The following is a 19,315-nucleotide window of genomic DNA, read 5'->3' on the forward strand; positions in this document are numbered from 1 at the left end:
TACATCACTTGCCCAGGTGTTCACCACTTCCCACTTAATTTTTCTAACAGTTCCGTAGTGACCCCTTGATCTTTACCATCACCCCTCATGATGTGGCACAGGCTGGCTAAGTGTATCATACCCTGTTTGCCTCTGGGGATACAGCGCTAAACCATGCCTTCCAACTAAGTTGCTTGCATATAAGCACATCTAGGTAGAATTCTGGAACTAATTCATCTCAAAGAAATATCCAATGAAAAAGAGCACGTTTGTCTTTTTCACAAATCCATTGTTCTCCTCCTGTGTCTACTACAGTGTTTAAACCAGCAGTACTCAAACCTATAGGTCTTAATCCCATTGTGGGAGGGGGTTCTAACAATCCTTTCACAGGTGCCACATATCAGACACCTGACATATCAGATAGTTATATCACTATTCATAACAGTAGAAAAATTACAGTTATGAAGTAGCACCAAAATAATTTTGTGGCCGAGGGTCACCACAACATGAGGAGCTGTATTAAAGGGCGATGGCATTAGGAAGGCTGACAAGCATGGCTTCAGACATTAAAGATAGTAGCTTTCTATGCTGAAAAAATTGCATGAGTTCGAGCTTGGCTGCATGAATGAGAATTTCACCTGAAATACTTGTTTGTTTTTGTTTTTTCTTAAGTAATAGAGATTTGTCATCAGTCATTATAACTTTAATATGACAAACATTTTGGGTTTTTTATGTTTCATAGTACATATACATTAAAGGAAATAGGATGAAGAGGGAAAAGAATATGCCATATCATCTAGTCTTTGCTCTTTAAATTTTATGCAAGCCAAGCTGCTTGTACAAATAGTGATACTCTGTTGAGAAGTAATGTTATGTTCAACAACAGTAATGATGGCTATTAACTGTCACTTTAAATAAAGTTACTCAGCCACTCTATGGTTTAGCTTCCATGTGAAGAAGCATCACCACCAACGGGTCCTTTCAGAATGGCACAGATTACATAACAAATATGGAATAAAATATTGGCTATGTAGCTAGTGATTGATTAATTTCTTCCCACCAAATCAACAAATAATTAGTGAGAAGTGCAGACAAGACCCTTACCTCTCTTCCAGAATTATTTTGATGTGTTTCCATACAAAGCAGGTTGTGAGGGAAGCATGATTTTAGTAGCTGTATATGGTGGTTTGAATAGTTATGGCCTCCATAGCTTGACCAGGAAGTGACACTGTTAGGAGTGTCACTGTGGAGGCAGGCTTTTAGGTCATAGGTGTACAAGCTATGCCCAGTGTGGCACACAGTCTCCTTCTGTTACCTTCAGATCAAGAAGTAGAACTCTGAGCTCCTTTTCCAATACCAGGTCTGCCTGCATGCATGACAAACATTTTGTATGGTATAATTCCTCATTGTTGGAGATTTGTCTGTGCATCCTAGCAGTTAGCAGCATTGCTGGCCTCCACCACTGGACACTAACAACAACCTCTGGCCCCATTTGTGATGACCAAGAACACTTTCAGACAGTACCAAATGTCCCTTCTGCAAATTTGGCTCCATTTGAAGCTTACCAGCTTATGATGACTAATCTACCTAGCACATTTCTAACTTACTTGGTACCAGCAGGCATTTCTTGTTTAGTATACTGAGAAATCCTCTGCATTCATCATAGTATAGCATTATATGTCATTCTTCAGATCTTCTTCATGTGATACACCTTTTTTCAAAGTTGTTGATAATTATTCTCTAGTATGCCTACTAGCCATCCCTAAGTTATTGCTCCTTTCTGTCAACACCCATAGCCACATGCCATATAGATACCTACTGCTGGCGGTGAACAGTGGGTTTCATCTGACAAAACAACAACAACAACACTTTAAATAACTGACAGTGGCTGTTTGGAGCACTGAAAAGTTAAGGCTACATGTTCACTCAGTAGCATTTTGCAATTGATAAGTAGCACCAACTAGGGACCTGAAATAGCATGCCACCATTGATACCATCCTAGACACATATTAGCTTACTCACTCTCTGTGTGGACTTTTCCCAAGTTTGTTATAATATCCTTAAAAGCAGGACCCATATTTCTCCCTGAAAACAAGTTGTTAATGTATAGGCCATTAAGGCTGGAGAGAACTTTTTTTAATTAATTTATTCTTGTTATATCTCAACGGTTATCCCATTCCTTGTATCCTCCCATTCTTCCCTCCCTCCCATTTTCCCCTTACTCCCCTCCCCTATGACTGTGCCTGAGGGGGATTACCTCCCCCTGTATATACTCATAGGGTATCAAGTCTCTTCTTGTTAACCTGCTGTCCTTCCTCTGAGTGCCACCAGGTCTCCCCCTCCAGGGGACATGGTCAAATATGAGGCACCAGAGTACGTGGGAAAGTCATACCCCACTCTCCACTCAAGTGTGGCGAATGTCATGTCCATTGGCTAGATCTGGGTAGGGGTTTGAAGTTTATGGGAGAAAACTTTTTTAAACCAGTCCAATACCTGTTACTAATACACTAATGAAACACAAAAGTTGCCTCCTGACACAGTCATTCCCGTGGCTCTGGGTTAATTACACTGTCATGTGTCCTTTATTTCAATTATCAGTTTGAGTAGTAACTGGGGAATGAAATTATTTTCCTCACTTTTTTAATAACCAAACTTCTCTTTGATAATCTTGCCAAAATTCTGAACTGGGCTTTAAAAACTATAGTCCATGAAAATGAATGTTTTATAAAATGCTTTTTGTATATTTGCTTCCTAAATATTTCATTTTTATTTTTAAACATAGTTTGTCTTAAAAGAACCAAATGTGTCATTGTCGTGGGCACAAAATCATCTTGTTTATTACAAAGTGATTCATACAAATTAGTAATGGAAGAATCCTGTCTTTCTGGAACAACAAACAATCTGCACAAAGCAGTTTCTAGAACCTAGTGCTCTAGAACCTTATTGCTCTGTGAAAATGCAATGCTGTTTCAAAAAAAAGGATAAAGTCTTGGGATTGAATCCAAAGTCCCCATTAAATCTCCCCATCACCTAAGCACCCTCAAACATGAGACTCCAGTAGAGACGCAGGACTTTCTTGTTGAAGTTGACTGTTGTTGAGTACATGTAAGTCATCAGGCTTTCCTGTCAACAGAATGGGGCTATTTCTGTTTCTAGGCACTGCTCTCAGCTCTCAGTGCTCAACATTTTCATCTATAAAAACAGTTGTAACTATGTCTCAGATCCAATACCCACTGCTGGAGAAATTAGCCTTGTATTTTTCTTTCTAATAAGTTATATTTTATATAATTTAAACCACCATCTTCTTTGTCTTTACTTTTGTGTTTCTTTAATTAGAATAGTGGTTCTCAACCTTCCTAATCCTGTAACACTTGAATACAGTTCCTCATGTTGTGGTGACCCCCCCCCCATCCCACACACACCATAAAATTATTTTGTTGTTACTTTACAATTATAATGTAAGTATCTGATATGCAGAACATCTGATATGTGATCTCTGTGGTGGTCTGGACCCACAGGTCCAGAACCACTTAATTACAGTGACATATGTATAACAAAAAAGTTACCATTTTAATCATTTTAAGCCTGCAGTTCAGAAGCATTAATTGCTTTCATCTTCTCCATTAATTGTTTTATCTGTTGCCATTAAACAACATCCCTCCAATCTTTCCTCCACCATTCCCTGCCCATGTCTTTTCTCTTGAGAAGCATCCTTTTGTACTTAAAAAGACATCTCAAGTGTCTGAGCCAGAGGAGCGAGCAGTGTTTTAGCAATCATGCTTCTTGAATTTCTTTGACAATAGCACACTGCTATACTACATTAACATCTACTGTAATAAGTACAGTTATTACTCAAAACAATACTTAGCATAGGTTGCCTTTCTTCCATTTTGCAGATGAGGAAACTGAGGCACAGGGAACTTCAATATTTTGTTCAAGGTCACATTGCTTGTAAATGGTAAAAATGAGATATAAACACACTTCCACACTTCCACTTCCAAAGCTTATGGCCTCCTTTAGTTTTCCTAGACTGGAGCTTTCTTTCTTTGACACACTTTCCACTCTTCCTCAGAACTATAGATGTAAACACTTCCAGGTTACACTCTCCATCATGTCTCTATTCACTTTTACATTGTAGTTTCTATTCTCCTGGCTATAATCTTCAATGTATTTGTATAGATTTCTCTTCAAAATTCAAAATTTATGACATATATCGATATCAACAACAACAACAACAAGAAAATCATGACATTTCAGGGCAGCATCACATGAAAACAATGGACATTAGCTTAGTTCACCAGTCTCCAAGTCGCTTGGGGCTAGCTGATGTAGGCTGGGCCATACTGCACATATTACTCATCCTCCACTCAAGAAAGTGAGTTAGTCCAGACAATTCTTTCTTGGCAGAACCTCAAGAGAACAAGCAGACTCTACGCAAGACCTCTTAGGGCTTAGGCTTGAAACTGGCAAGCTGTCACTCCTGCCTTATCTACCTGTCAAAGCAAGTAAAAGAGCTGAAAGTCTAAGGGCAAGGAATTCAATACTGTTCTCATCACGTACAGAAGTCCAGGGTCTCCAAAGATGTGGGTCCAGCAAGGGTGAGGAATTCGAACTGATAGCACAATTGTAGCCACCAGTTCTTATCTTCTCAGCCTCCTTCTTATAACTTGTATTGTCACAAATCCTATTCACCTCCTTATCTGCAAATGTCCTGATTATGAACATAATATCCAAAAGTATAACTTTAGGCCTTGGCTTGACATCACCATGCAAATAGCCCTCCCTTCCACTGCCTTAACATACCACTGTGAAATCTGAAACAGCTGTTACCTGTCTCACTTATCCATTGCTAAAACCAATTCTTCTTGCTATCAGAAAGTGTGCTCATGACATCGATTATGTAGGAATCCTTCCAACTATCCCTCAGTACACAAGACAGCATCCCAACAACTGAAAAATTTCCATCCCCAAATATCATTGGTGCCATCCATTCAAAATGAGGTAGGGAACCCTGGGTATAGCAACCAAATATGTTTTTATCCACTCTTATCACCTGAGAGTTAAGACACATTGGCCTAGCTTGTCCTGAGCTCAGACACACAGTCAGAAGTATTCTGAGCTCTGCATACGCTCTTCCCCTTTCATGGGTAAAGGAGACTAAGCAAGACATCTTAATATGTTGAAATGGGTTCATAGTCTTGTATCTCTTCCTTATCTACATTTGTTCTCTGGGTCTTTTATTGATTATGGGTATCAGAAATATTTATTAGTAACTGGATTCTGAGAAGTCCATAAGGAAAATAGAAAAAAATATTATAGGTTGTACAGAAATCAGGACTTCCAACCACCAATGTTCTACTCTGTAGTTCCTGGCCTGAGACAGAGTGGATACATTGTTCTGTTTAAGTATTACATAACCTTCTCAGAAAATAAAATAATCCTATTTATCTTTCATAGTTTAGTTCAAGGAAAAGGACCAAAAATGCTGTGCAAAAAGCATTGAAGTACATCAGTTATTCATCATGTACTGTACAGAAGAAGAAAAAAAACCTGTCAATTCTTTATTTACAATGTCTAAAATTTACAGAGAAAAAATCTGCACAAGAGCAATTAATCAATGTCAGGGTCTATTTACCACTGTTGTTAGTAACTAAATGGGGCCCTCTGTCAAGAACTGATATTATTCAGGCTTACCAACCTGCTAGCTCTCCAAAGCCTGGGCTAATCTAAAGGCACAGAGTAGCAGGAAAAGAACTAAAAGTTCATTGCATCTACTACTGGCATCCATGGTGGGGCAAAAAATACAAAAGCCTTCCCAGTCCATATTTTACCAGAAACAGATGGCAAATGCAGACTTTTCAAGCCGACTTTGAAGGAAGACTGAAAGATACATTAGGAAAAGGTGGAAATCCAACAAAGATGAAGGATAGCCAATTCTCAGTGCATCCATGAGCTGGCAGACAGCTGGGGCTTAATACTGTTAGTAACTACAAGTCTGGGGGAGACAAAAATTATCCTCCAAGGGTCAAGTGTTAAGTGCACCTACCTGGGTCTTACTTTCTGCTATTATCACATTGCTCTGCTGTCCTGCAAAAGGCTGAATATGAGGATGACTAGGAAGGGGCATCAAAGAAATCTTTGAGTTAATATTTTCACGATTTCCGCATCCTGGTCATACAACCACTACGTGTATGTAGAAGAGAGAAGAGCTTCGGAAGCACTTTGCACGGTCCAAAGCAGAGTCCCTGGCCTTCCATGTCCCTTGCCCTTGACTTCCCCTGGACCTCTATAGTTCCTTTTCCCTTGAGCTCATTTCTACATTTAGGGAAAGGGTACTCCTTCATTTTGGGCCTATCTTTGGGACTTTGTTGCTGTAGTATAGAGGTTCTCCACAAGTGGTCTATAGATGTGAGGGATAAGTGTTGCATGGGGTCTCCCCCCAATTCAATCCCCTTCACATGAATTTTCATCTCACCAGTTCTTTTCAGGATAACTCAATAGTAACACAGAGTTTCACACTTCAGAACCTTACTATAGATTCCAGTATCTGAAAATATGAACTCTCCATTCTTCTGTTCATACCTAATACATGGAAAATAAGTTTAGCATAGCAAGTGGGTGAGCCTAGCAAAGATGACAGGAACTTAACCTCTAGAAAGGAATCCTGAAATGTTCCTAAATCAGGAATGTTGTTTTCAATTCTGTATCTCGAGACACATATCTTATTGTTTTTTATGTGATACTTTGATACTATTTTGAAAAATTATGTCAATTCATTTTCAAGCATGCAATGTGCTATTTCCTGTTATGTGGATTTTTGACAATAGACTACAACTAGCAAATTGATTAATGAGAGTTTTTCCCCCTTTTTTGTTTTTAATATATAGCAACTGAGGCCTTCCAGTCACCAGGAGCATCTTGCCCAGTGGGTAAATCTCTAGTAATGACCCCTTTAAAAATACATGTAAAAATATGGAATGCTTCATGAATTCGTGTGTTATCCTTATGCAAGGGCCATGCTAATTTTCCCTATATTGTTCCAATTTTAGTATATGTGTTGCCAAAGCAAGCATTTGATGAGAGATTAGAATGGAGGCTTTCAAATAAAAAAGTTTAGAGACCATTAATATGACTTTGTGCTGCTTAGTTTTAATGTCAACTTGACACAGGGTAAGTCATTTTGAAAGGGAGAGCCTCCTTTGAGAAAATGTCCACCAGACTTTCCTGTGTGTAAACATGTGTGGCATTTTCTTGACTGATGATTGAAGTGGGAGTGTCTAGTTCACTGTGGGCAGTGCCATCCCTGGGCTTATGGTCCTGGGTTCTGTAAGAAGGCAGGCTGAGCCTTGAGTAGTGGCACACACCTGCAATCCCAGCACTCAGGGAAGCAGAGACAGGCTGAGCTCTGAGTTTTAAGCCAGCCTGGTCTATAAAGCGAGTCCAGGAAAGGCAAGGCTACACAGAGAAATCCTGTCCTGAAAAACCAAAAATAAAACAAAATAAAATGAAGAAAGTGAAAGAGTAGGAGGAGGAGAAGGAGAAGGAGGAGGAGATGGGGGGAGGAGGAGGCAGTCTGAATAAGCCATGGGAAGCAAGCCAGTAAGTAGCATTCCTCTCATGGCCTCTGCATTAACTCCTGCCTCCAGTTTCATGACTCCAGTATCTGCCCTGACTTCCCTCAGTGATGCATTGCAACTTTAGAGTTATGAGATGAAATAATCCCTCTCCTCCCCATGTTACTTTTGGTCACAGTGTCTTACCACAGCAATAGAAGCACCAAGACAACGGTTGTAAAACACAAAAGAAAAGTAGTCCTAACAGTAAGTGTGTGTGTGTGCATGTGTGTGCGTGTGTGTGTGTTTCCTGTAGTCCATCTGCTTCTATGCCATAAGGACTACAATTAGCTATTTATTAAGCTATTAATTAAGCAAATTACATTCGTAATGGACCAAGAATATAGTTCCTTCTGAGGCTTATTTATATAACGTATTATACCCATTAACCTTTCAGCACAGAAGGAGGTGAATCCTTTTTAGTGAGGGACAGTTTGAGTAGAGTACACGTCCAATGCCATTCAGCCACACAAAGATCCTCAGGACCATGCAAGCACATCCTCATGGTTCACTAGCTAGGGTCTGGAAGGATGTCTCCTAGCAGAGCTCACAGTGTTTCTAAGCAAACTAGAGAAGAGGTTGTGTGCTGGCTAGGTTTAAATCATTGGAAAGGAAGAAAACTCAACTGGGAAATTACTTTCATAAGAGCAGGCTGTAAGCAAGCCTGTAAGGCAGTTTTCTTAATTAATGGTCAATGGGGGAGGGCCCAGCCCATTGTGGGTGGGCCCATGCCTGGGCTGGTGTTTCTGGATTCTATAAGAAATCAGGCTGAGCAGTGGAGCAAGCCAGTAAGCAGTATCCCTCCATGATTTCTGCATCAGCTCTTGCTTCCAGGTTCCTGCCCTTTTTGAGTTTCTGCCATGACTATCTTTGATGATGAACAATGATGATCAAGTGTAAGCTAAATAAACCCTTTTCTCTCCAAGTTGCTTTGGTCATGGGGTTTCATCGCAGAAATGGTAACTATCACTAGGACAGGTTGTCTGTCGTTTTAATCTCTAGAATGTCATGAATGCAAATTCTTCGAATGCTTTGAATAGGTCCTAATGGACAAGGAGGCTATGAGTTCCCAGGCTTCAAGCAAACATCTTTCCCTAGCCTCCCTAGTACAAAATCTCTCTAGCAAGATCTTCGCACACCAGAACCCAGGGTTGGAGTACTTCATGGATATATGTCTATACATCAGTCAAGTGTGTCACGATCCTAAAAGCCAGAGCTTCCATTTAGCTTTGTGTACAAATAAGGGAACAAATAACCTGAAACTCTTCACCTTCCCTATACCCACCCAAGTCTGATGTAGACAGTCTCAATTATCAAAATATTTGAAAAGACCAATCTAGTAATGAAAGAGAGTAAGTACTCAAATCAGGACGTTAACAGTGGAAGGGCTGGCATTTCTGATGGTCCACAGAGGACTACTCCTGAAGAAGTGTGGCATAAACACAGTCTCCTCACCCCAGTAATTTGTGCTTTTCTCAGCCTATTACTCTAGAGGAAGTCTGTCAAGTCTTTAGCACAATGTTTGGAGCATGGTAAGTGTTCAATGAATGTCAGCTGTCAACCCTATCAACAGAGATTGCCACCTAAAGTATGACTCTGAATTGAGTGTCCCCTGGATGTCAGACATTGGAGAACCTTCAAGACTACCCCCAGTAAATCTTTCCCAAAGAAAATATAGACTCTTTTTTTTTTTTGGTGGCTTTTCAAGACAGGGTTTCTCTATGTTATGTTGGCCATCCTGGACTCACTTTGTAGACCAAGCTGGCCTTGAACTCACAGCAATACACCTGCCTCTGCCTCCCAAGTGCTGGGATTAAAGGCGTGTGCCACCACGCCCGGCGCCTGACTCTTTTCTTAATGAGCTATTACCTGGTAAGCCAAAACAATATATTAGACTTGAAAATTTATCTAGAAATATTTCCTTCAGGAAGACCAATCAAATATTAGGCAAATGTTCAAATCCGTATTTCCCACAGGACACAGTGTCTACAAGTAGACTTATCTTCTCACGATATGCAATGTGGTTGTGGTAAAAATATCTTTGTAAGAGGCATAAGCAATGACGACTCGGTGGGTAAAGCCCTTTATTTGTAAACATAGGAATCTGAGTTCAATTCCTTAATGCCCCAAATCTGGGCATGGCTGCAAGTGCTGTAACACCAGCATTGTGTGGATCCCAATTGCTCTGTGGCTAGTCAACATAGCCTAACTGGTAAGCTTCAGGTTTAATGAGAGGCCCAATCTCCAGGTAACAAGGAAGAATGCTATGATTGACATGTTTCTCTGGCCTCGGCATGAATGTGCATCCAAAAACTTATGAATGCAACACACACACACACACACACATACACACACACACACACACACACACACACACACACACACACACACGGAGAAAATGACCTTGTGAATAACACAGTGAGGATCAGGTAGATGTGTATGGGAATGTAGTCTAGGCACAGACTATGAAAAGAAATGCCAAAGAAAGTAGGGAACTTGTTGAATATGAAGAAAAGCTGAGAGGTCTGTGTGGTTAGAAAGGGAACGAGTGACAAGACAGTGCAGGAGGAGACGACATCAGGGCAGGACTGTCCTCTGGAAATTCAAATCAAGCCTTACTACCTACCATGCTGTTTGCATGTCAATTACAGCACAGTCTCCTAAATTTGTAATAGGTTACTGGAAAGATGAGTACGTGATACTAATCCCTGAGTCTCTGCAGCAAGTACTAGAGCATATTGAGTGAATGGATGACTGAAGAATGAAGGGATGAGTCCACAAGTTTCCCAAACATTTTCCATGTTAATTCTTTGTCATGATTAAAAGAAGAAGGCCTAGTAATATTGCAGCAATATCACAGATCTATGAATTTGCCTGCAGAATGAATTGCAAAGACATTCTAAATTCAGGTTTTTTTTTATTTTTACTTCTAGTTTAGCCCTTTTTGTATATAGCAAGCTTCCTTATTGGTCAATAGATAGGTAGGTAGGTAGATAGTTAGGTAGGTTATTTATTTTAAAGAGAAGTGCTAACATGCCATTATGCTGTTCTTGTATGAGACCTTGCTGCCCTCTGCTGGAAAAGTGAATGTAGTAAGAAGCAAAATTGACTTTCTGTAGTTGCTGTTCTGAAATCTCCCCCCACCCCCACCCCTCTGCTGCATGCTGCTTCACTGCCCTTCCTTTCCTGGTGCAGTTTCCTCACTTTCCTCTTTATCAGTTTCACTTCATTACAAGGGCTCATGATTGTTTCGCCTCTAAGATTTCTATCTTGAACCTGAGCTGCAACAGATCTGAATACTCAAATTTGAAATTTGCCCCTTTAAAATTTATTACATGGTGCAGAGAGATAACTCAGCAGATAAAAGGTACTTGCAGAGCCTGAAAACCTGAGTTCAGCCTTCAGGATTCATACTGTGGAAGGAAAGAACGACCGCCCCATAGGTTGTTTTCTAACCACTATACATGTGCTAGTCTTCACACACACATGCATATGCAATAAACAAAATATTTTAATGATTGGTTACATTCCATACTATATTAAGCCTTGATCTTCAGCCTGGAGTTGTAATCAGTAAAGCCAGGCACATCTAAGATGGAAGATGGACAAAATTGGCATACATACACACACACACACACACACACACACACACACACACACACACACACACACACACGGAGAAATTGATTTTGTAAATAGCACGGTGAACATGGGCCAGGCTGACCTAACACTCTCAGAAATCCCCTACCTCATCGTGTTGGGTATAGTATTCTAGCACTTAGTACTCCTTGTGTGCTCCCTTGAGCAACAAAACCAGAATATTAGACACACACCCCTCAGTATTGTGCACATACTAGACCGATCCAAGGACTGTGTGTCTAGTCCTTGACTAGTCCTTGAGAAAGTTGGTTCCAACCAAGGACATCATTGAGGCAATAAGAGTCCTTATCTAAACTGTATGAACACACAATTTCTCCTACAGTTTATATGGTTTCTTCAAAATTCCAATTCTGTTTACTTACTAATTTTTGCCCCATTGATTGTCATTTTGTAGTCACATGCATTTGTTATAACTTCAACATGTAACTGAACATGTCCATTGGAAACTTTCTTTTTAAACTCAATACCTGTAACAAGTATGAAGAGTACAGCTTTCTTTAAATGACATCAACTAATCATGAAAAAAGTAAATTAAATTATACTGAGGAGCTTGGGGAAGGATGTTTGTTTGCTTGCTTGTTTGGTAGTCTAGACTGACACTGAACTCACTATGTAGCCCAGGCTAGACTTGATCCTCATCATCCTCCTGCCTCAGCCTCCAAAGAGCTGGGACTCTAGGCCTGTGCCACCATGCTCAACAGAAACTGTACTTTGAAAGTAACAATATATTCTTTGTTGGAGACTGTGGTTCCATTATTAAATGGTCACCAACCCACCTAACTATAGGCATGTTAATGAGTTCTGGCCAGTGGTATGGAGTGTCTTTTCCAGGCTTTCCCAGAAATTCTTCCTGATTCATTATTCATACCACTGCAGTAAGGAAAAGGTGCCAGACCTCAAGAGTAGGAGAGGACAAATGCTCTGGACACTAAGGATGACTTTACAGTTAAATAGTTGAAGAAAATCTGAAGGTAAGGGAGGTTTCATGAATGCCATGTGAAACTCAGATCTCAGTATTCAAAACTCAAGTTTGACTGGCACACAACCACGCCTACTCATTTATATATTCCTGTTTCTACACTATACCAGCAGACATGAAGTAGCTGTGGTAGAGACCAGATAATCAACAATACTGAAACATTTTCAACCTGGCCTGTCAAAGATAGTGAGATGACTTTTGCCCTCACACTTGGCTGCTCAATAAGCTAGAAGAATCCTAGGTCCCTGGGCCACTAAAAGAAAGATTTTCTGCCAAAGAGAATCATGCATTGGCACCTTATGTAGAGAAGGACGTGTTTTGTCTATGACCATACCTCCCAGACCACAGCTGATATAAAAAGCTAAGCAGGGTCCACCTTGGTTAGTACTTAGATGGGAGGAAGTGGCATTCCTATACTACCCCTCTCAGGTTTGAGTTACCCAAATACTGTATGCTGTCTATAGTCAGGGGAAGAATGATAAACTAAGAAAAGATGATGTAAGAATATGTATATTTAAAGAAACACTAGTTTCTGCTTTGTATTCACAGTTCTTTTAAAAATGAAGCAATTTACCAGTGTCATGTTTTAAAACACATTTGTGAAGTATCAGATTTTGACCACTAGGTGGTGCTGAAATGCAATTTCACTACTCTGGAACCACTCAAGACTGTCCCAAGGTTCACTGTTTGTAAGAAATATAATGAGATATAAATCAAAGACTCTTCAAAGAATTGGTCATTGTATGTTTAAAGCTAAAATAACATAACTATTCTTATCTAACTTCTAAATTAAAATCTTCTCATTTCAATAAACAATGTTAGTTTGCTAAATATTTAAAGTTTGAGAAATGTGAGTCTTTAACTGCGAAGCACTTCATCATTATTTAAACCAAACAAATTTGGTTCTACCCTTATGATTATGGGTCCTGCTCTACTCAGACAAAGTTAGACCCTAAAAGTCGTGGTTCAGTCCAGTCCTTGAGTAGCTTTTCTACTTAATGACAGTCACTAATACAACAACTTGGGCCATTTTGTGATTCTTACCCTACTTTGAGTAAATAAATGTGACATCCTTAACAACAATGTAGTAACTGTGAACCTGAGAAAGAGCAAGGAATGTACCACAGTTTCTTTATCCATTCTTCTACTGATGGACACTTAGGCTGTTTCTAGGTTCTGGCTATTATGAATGAGGCTGCTATGAACATGGTTGAGCATATGTCCTTGTTGTGTGCTGGAGCATCTTCTGGGTATATTCCAAGGAGTGGAATAGCTGGGTCTTGAGGAAGCCCTATTTCTAGTTTTCTGATATAGTGCCAGATAGATTTCCAAAGTGGCTATACTAGTTTGCATTCCCACCAGCAATGAAGGAGTGTTCCTCTCTCTCCACATCCTCGCCAGCATGTGGTGTCACTTGAATTTTTGATCTTAGCCATTCCTGATGGGTGTAGGATGGAATCTCAGAATTGTTTTGATTTGCATTTCCCTGATGACTAAGGAGGTTGAGCATTTCTTTAAGTGTTTCTCAGCCATTTGATATTCCTCTGTTGAGAGTTCTCTGTTTGGTTCTGAGCCCCATTTCTCAATTGGGTTATTTGGTTTGGTGGTGTTTAATTTCTTTAGTTCTTTATATATTTTGGATATTAGACCTTTGTCAGATGTAGGGTTGGTAAAGATCTTTTCCCAGTCTGTAGGCTGTTGCTTTTTTTTGTTTGTTTGTTCTGTTGACAGTGTCTCCTGTCTTACAGAAGCTTATCAGCCTCATGAGGACCCGTTTATTAATTGATGACCTTAAGGCCTTGGCTGTATAAGGCTTCCTCAAGACACAACTATTCCACTCCTTGGAATATACCGAGAAGATGCTCCAGCACACAACAAGAACATTTGCTCTACCATGTTCATAGCAGCCTTATTCATAATAGCCAGAACCTGGAAACAACCTAAGTGTCCATCAGTAGAAGAATGGATAAAGAAATTGTGGTACATATACACTATGGAATACTACTCAGCTATTAAAAACAAGGAATTCCCAAAAGTTGTAGACAAATGGATTTGAACTAGAAATGATCATAATGAGTGAGTTAACCCAGAAGCAGAAAGAGTCAAATGGTATATACTCACTTATATCTGGACACTAGCCCAAGGGATATGTCCCATGAAAGTCTTCACTTACCAGGAAAGTGGAACAGAGGGGAGGACATCCTTCCTATTGGGCCTTAGGTGAGAGAAGCATGGGAGAATAGGGAAATAGAAGGATCCAGAGGGTCCTAGAAACCTACAAGAAGAATATTATGATGGGCAGATCTGGGCCCAGGGGTCCTGCTCAAACTATGGCACCAGCCAAGGACAATACGTGCAGAAAACTTCAAACCCCTATCCAGATCTAGCTAATGGACAGGACATTCTCCACAGTTGAGTGGAGAGTGGGGTCTGACTCTCACACAAACTCTGGTGCCTCATATTTGACCACGTCCCCTGGATGGGGATGCCTGGTGGCACTCAAAGGAAGGATAGCAGGCTATGAAGAAGAGACTTGATACCCTATGAGCATATACAGGAGGAGGAAGTCCCCCTCAGTCACAATCATAGGGGAGGGGAGTAAGGAGAAAATGGGAGGGAGGGAGGAATGGGAGGATACAAGGGATTGGCTAACAATTGAGATGTGATATGAATAAATTAATAAAATATATTTTTTAAAAAAGAGCAAGGAATGTATGTGTTCTGCAATTATAAAAGAAATGTCTAACGGTTCGGGTGATTTGGAAAGATTGTGTGTTATGGCAAAGACTTGGAGGATGGAAGTGATAAAAATGGGGACCAGTTAGATTACCTGATTCAGGAAAAAAAAATGGACTCAGGAGGCATGAGAATGACAACTCCAATCCCTGTGATGAATAAAACTCATTTATGGAACTGAAATCAATGACTTGCATTTAAATGTGATACATTCAAGCTCATCAGCAAAAACATCAATTTGTCACTGTTATAAAGATCTCTTCTGTGCTGAAATTTAAAACAGGTGGCTATGGCTCACACAAAATAGCTCCGTATTTTTGGCAACATGTAAGTCTTCTTGGCCATCTTGCTGGTGAGATTTCTTCACTGTGTATTCATGCACGACTTTTGCCCATATCCCTTTGAGGTCTTTCTTCAGCTGCTTTTCCTTTGCTCATGTAACATTGATCATCCCACAAGCCTGGTCAGATACAGTGTAGTGAGTGAAGTGAGCCAACCACAGCACATAGGATGGAAGGGACCCAGTCAATGACCCACCCATCCTTTCAGCACTCAGAGTGCTAGTACATTCTAACACCATACTACTACTACCCACACATCCAGAGAGAGAGAGAGAGAGAGAGAGAGAGAGAGAGAGAGAGAGAGAGAGAGAGAGAGAGAGAGAGAGAGAGACTTGCCTAAAGGCTTTTTTTTTTTTTTTTGTCAGAAAAAAAAATGTAGGCCAGAAGTCCCAAAGAGTTTTTGCCTATAGATATGGCCATGATGTAAAGGTACACAGGAGTTTGGGGGCATAGATATCTTAATCTTTGACTTTTGTTTTATCTAGACTGGCTCCCAGGAGCTTCTAAGGAGACTATAGCCTATTGCCTAAGGAGAAGTGCGTCACAGAGACAGCTGTTACTGCACTTTTCCCTCTACCATTCCACACCTCTACTCCTCTATCTCTATCACCACATAAACACTTTGTGCTTGATTCCTGGAATCGGACCCCACTTTGGGAAAGGTCCTGCCCAGATCACTCTAAGTTTCAGAGACAAATGGTTTCATTCCTTTGTGAACAATACATATCAAGAATGATGGTAAATCTTTAATGAAAGCTGGAAAAACAATTGAGTCGGTTCTGGGAAACTAAAGATAGCCACTATATTTATGGGCCCAAATGATGACTCTGATAAAGCAAGAATCTTGTATAATTGTTGTCATGTTTATCTTTGATATTTGCATTTCTACTGTGGTATTTAGTGAGGATAATGCTGTGTATGGGCTCTCTCAAATAATAGCACAGTAGGATTTCAGAGGAAAACAAATGAAATTACCAAATAAATCTCTTTCAATTGAAAAGCCTCCAAATGTCTATATCTGAGCACATCAGTAGAATCCAATGTTTCTGCTCTTTTGGAGCAGATGAAATGTACTATCACCATTGCAAATATTTCAGATGTGGATTCTCTTTTCCCAAATGACCAGCTCCCAAATACCTGTTCTCTTGTGCCACAAAAACTGAATATTCTATTTTGGCTGGCACCAACCCACCTCAAATAAATATTACTGTTGCCCACCTGTTTACAGTTACAAATGACTGTGTGACAAAATCCAGGACTGTGGCCTACTAAAACAACAGAATCTGTCTTAAGAGATATGAAGTCTCAATTGGGCTGTTTCCCACCAACCATACAACAATATCTTGATACTTTTTTTTTTGGTTGTTGCAACTAGGGATAGCTCCTGACATCAAGTGCAAGGAGAGCAGTGACTTGGCTAAACTCTCCACAGTGAATAAGTCAGCCCTTCCACAAAACCTGCTCCTTACCCAAAGGGCAACAGCACCACCACTGTGAGACTCCACACTAGTCTCTGGAGTAGAAACAAGGAGCCAGAAATAATTTCCCCTATTTCTATCAAGCTTTGGCACAGAAACCATGTGTCCTTTACTTCCCTGGTACCTACAGAAGAATATGTCATCTATAGGACCCTTTTCTTACATTGAGTGCTCCAAAGGTATGTAGTTATGTAGCTTTTATCTGTTGTTTTTTGATAGAATTAGAAATTAAAATTGTAAGTGTATACATGCACGTGTGTGTGTGGTGCTACATGTGGATGGTATGCATGTACATGTGTGTATTTGCATGTGAAGGGCAGACATGAATCTCAGGCATCATTACTCAGGTGCCAGCCACCTGTGTGCTTTTTTGAGACAACACCAGATGGGAGAGAAGGTTGGGAAGAAGTGCAAGAAGTAGAGGGAGGGGGTACAGGGTACATTATGTGAGAAAAAATTTATTTTAATTAAATGAAAAGAATTAAAAAATAATATTTTATACATTAAAAAGTAAGTGTGTACCATCATGCTCTGCTTTTTCACATAGGTTCTGGGGAATTAACCTCCAGTCCCCATACTTACCAACAAGTATTTTACCAACTAAGCTATCTTCCCAGGCCCTGAAATAAAAATGTTTTACAACACAGAATGACATTTCTACAGGTGTCAGTATGACACCATCAGAACATACCAGCACAACAAAAGCCTAGTCTTAGAAAAACTCTCCTGAACACCATGAGCAAATGAGAGTAAAAAAAGAATCACAAATAATATCTTCATGTTGTTATGAACAGCTTTGGTTTTGAATGCATGATACTACTGTATTCCCCAGGCTGACCTAGAATTAGTGATATAGTCCAATATGACCTTGAACTCAAAATTCTGGTGACTTAGCTTCCCAAGAGCTAGGATTTCAAGCATGTGTCACTATCCCCAACTGAAAACAATCTGAACTTCAAGAAACTCCTAGGAACAACAAATCCTCAAGAGTTCCTCAGACTACACATTGAGAACTGCAGAACTAATGCTGCCAGATTGAAGTCTCAGCCATTAATAGATACTCAGGTGCTCTTTGTGGTAAAAGAAAACGGGGGTGTGGAGGGGGGGTTTCTCCACGTACATGTACTCATTGCACGGTATGGTAGCTCAACTTGTAGTCCCAGCACATAGAAGGCTGAGCAGGAGGATATGACTTCAAGCCCAGGATGGGCTACCTGTCTCAATCACACACACACACACACACACACACACACACACACACACACACACACACACACACACCATTTATAAAATAGTGTACCACTGTTCTCTCTTATAGCTTCTCTATGGCACAAAAAGCATACAAGTAAGAGAACCAAAAATTTCTCTTATGATAACAGTGACTTTTTGATCTTTTCATACTGAAAATGTGAGCTGACTCAGTGTATTGATCCTGAAGACCATTTTTAGCAACTGCTCATTCCCTTTTTCTTCTCATCTGAGACAGTCGTAGTGACCGGAAGATATTGATCTGGTGTCTCATGAGTACAACTATAGAAAATCTGGCAAGAAAAGGGGCCTGTGACATCTTAAATCGCCTCTCTCTCATTGGTCTCCTGCACGCTCCACATTTGGACACCTGCCAGTAAAATTTCGATCTTGGAGAAGAGCATGAAAATCAATTGTCTAGTGAGGAACAGCATGGTAGCTTTTTTCCCCCTTTCCTAATGATTTCAGGAGCAACTCAGAATTTTTGTAATTTTCCTCATAATCAATAAAAAAAATAAAGATCCAAACAAAAACCCAAATCCAAAAATGTGTATAATAATAACCCAGTATTGAATGTCTCAGATATAGAATTAGGTATTGATGTAGAATCCTACCTTCCAAGCATGACAGTCATTATCTTTTTCATCAAAGCAGCTCTCATTGCTCACAAGAGAGCCTCAAGATGTTCCTTCTACACAGACAGAGTGGAATAAGGTAGTCATCAGACTCTAATCAGAGACTTCAGCCCCTCCTTTTCCCACCTCCCTGACAGTTCTATTTAATTCAACCTAAGCTGTAAAGTGGTCTTAGCAAGTGGTAGAGCATATAGAATGTGGGAGATTTATTGAAGTGGGGGAAGCCATCTTCACAGGCTTGGAGAAACTGCCATCCATGCTAGGGTGAGACTTGCAGTGGTGCAGCTGTTTGGGGTGTCACCCATGCTCCTGAAAGGAACCCCTTATCCATGCCCTTGCAAGTAAGCCCAATAGACTCACAGGTTCACCAAGCTGAAGCTGGGTGGAGTTTCTTCTTCTGTCTATCACCAGGCCCTATCTGAGTACACATTTATTTTTGCATCTCTCTAGGAAAAGTTTATGCAGCACATAAAGTCTTACGATTAAGATATCTGTAAGTGGAAGCCAGTGGGCTTTTCAGGTAAAGATTCTTTTTAAAAAAATATTTAATGTTATAAATACTGATTGTTATAAAGATCATTTCCAACATTATTTTCTCCATTGATTAATGTAGAGTTTTAGCATAGATTCCTTGAAACTAATTGCT

At 40.1% G+C, this 19,315-nt stretch overlaps 1 protein-coding gene and 1 non-coding gene across 2 annotated transcripts in view; both read right to left on the reverse strand.

Annotated features, from left to right (window-relative positions):
* Positions 1-19,315, reverse strand: part of Arhgap6 (Rho GTPase activating protein 6) — a 483,811-nt gene that overhangs the window by 343,389 nt on the left and 121,107 nt on the right. The gene's annotated exons all lie outside the window — the stretch shown is intronic.
* LOC127185973 (U6 spliceosomal RNA) lies at positions 6,946-7,050 on the reverse strand. The gene has a single exon (XR_007830238.1). It is a non-coding gene; the product is annotated as a U6 spliceosomal RNA (small nuclear RNA).

This window comes from Acomys russatus, chromosome X (assembly GCF_903995435.1).
Source record: "Acomys russatus chromosome X, mAcoRus1.1, whole genome shotgun sequence".
NCBI lineage: Eukaryota > Metazoa > Chordata > Mammalia > Rodentia > Muridae > Acomys > Acomys russatus.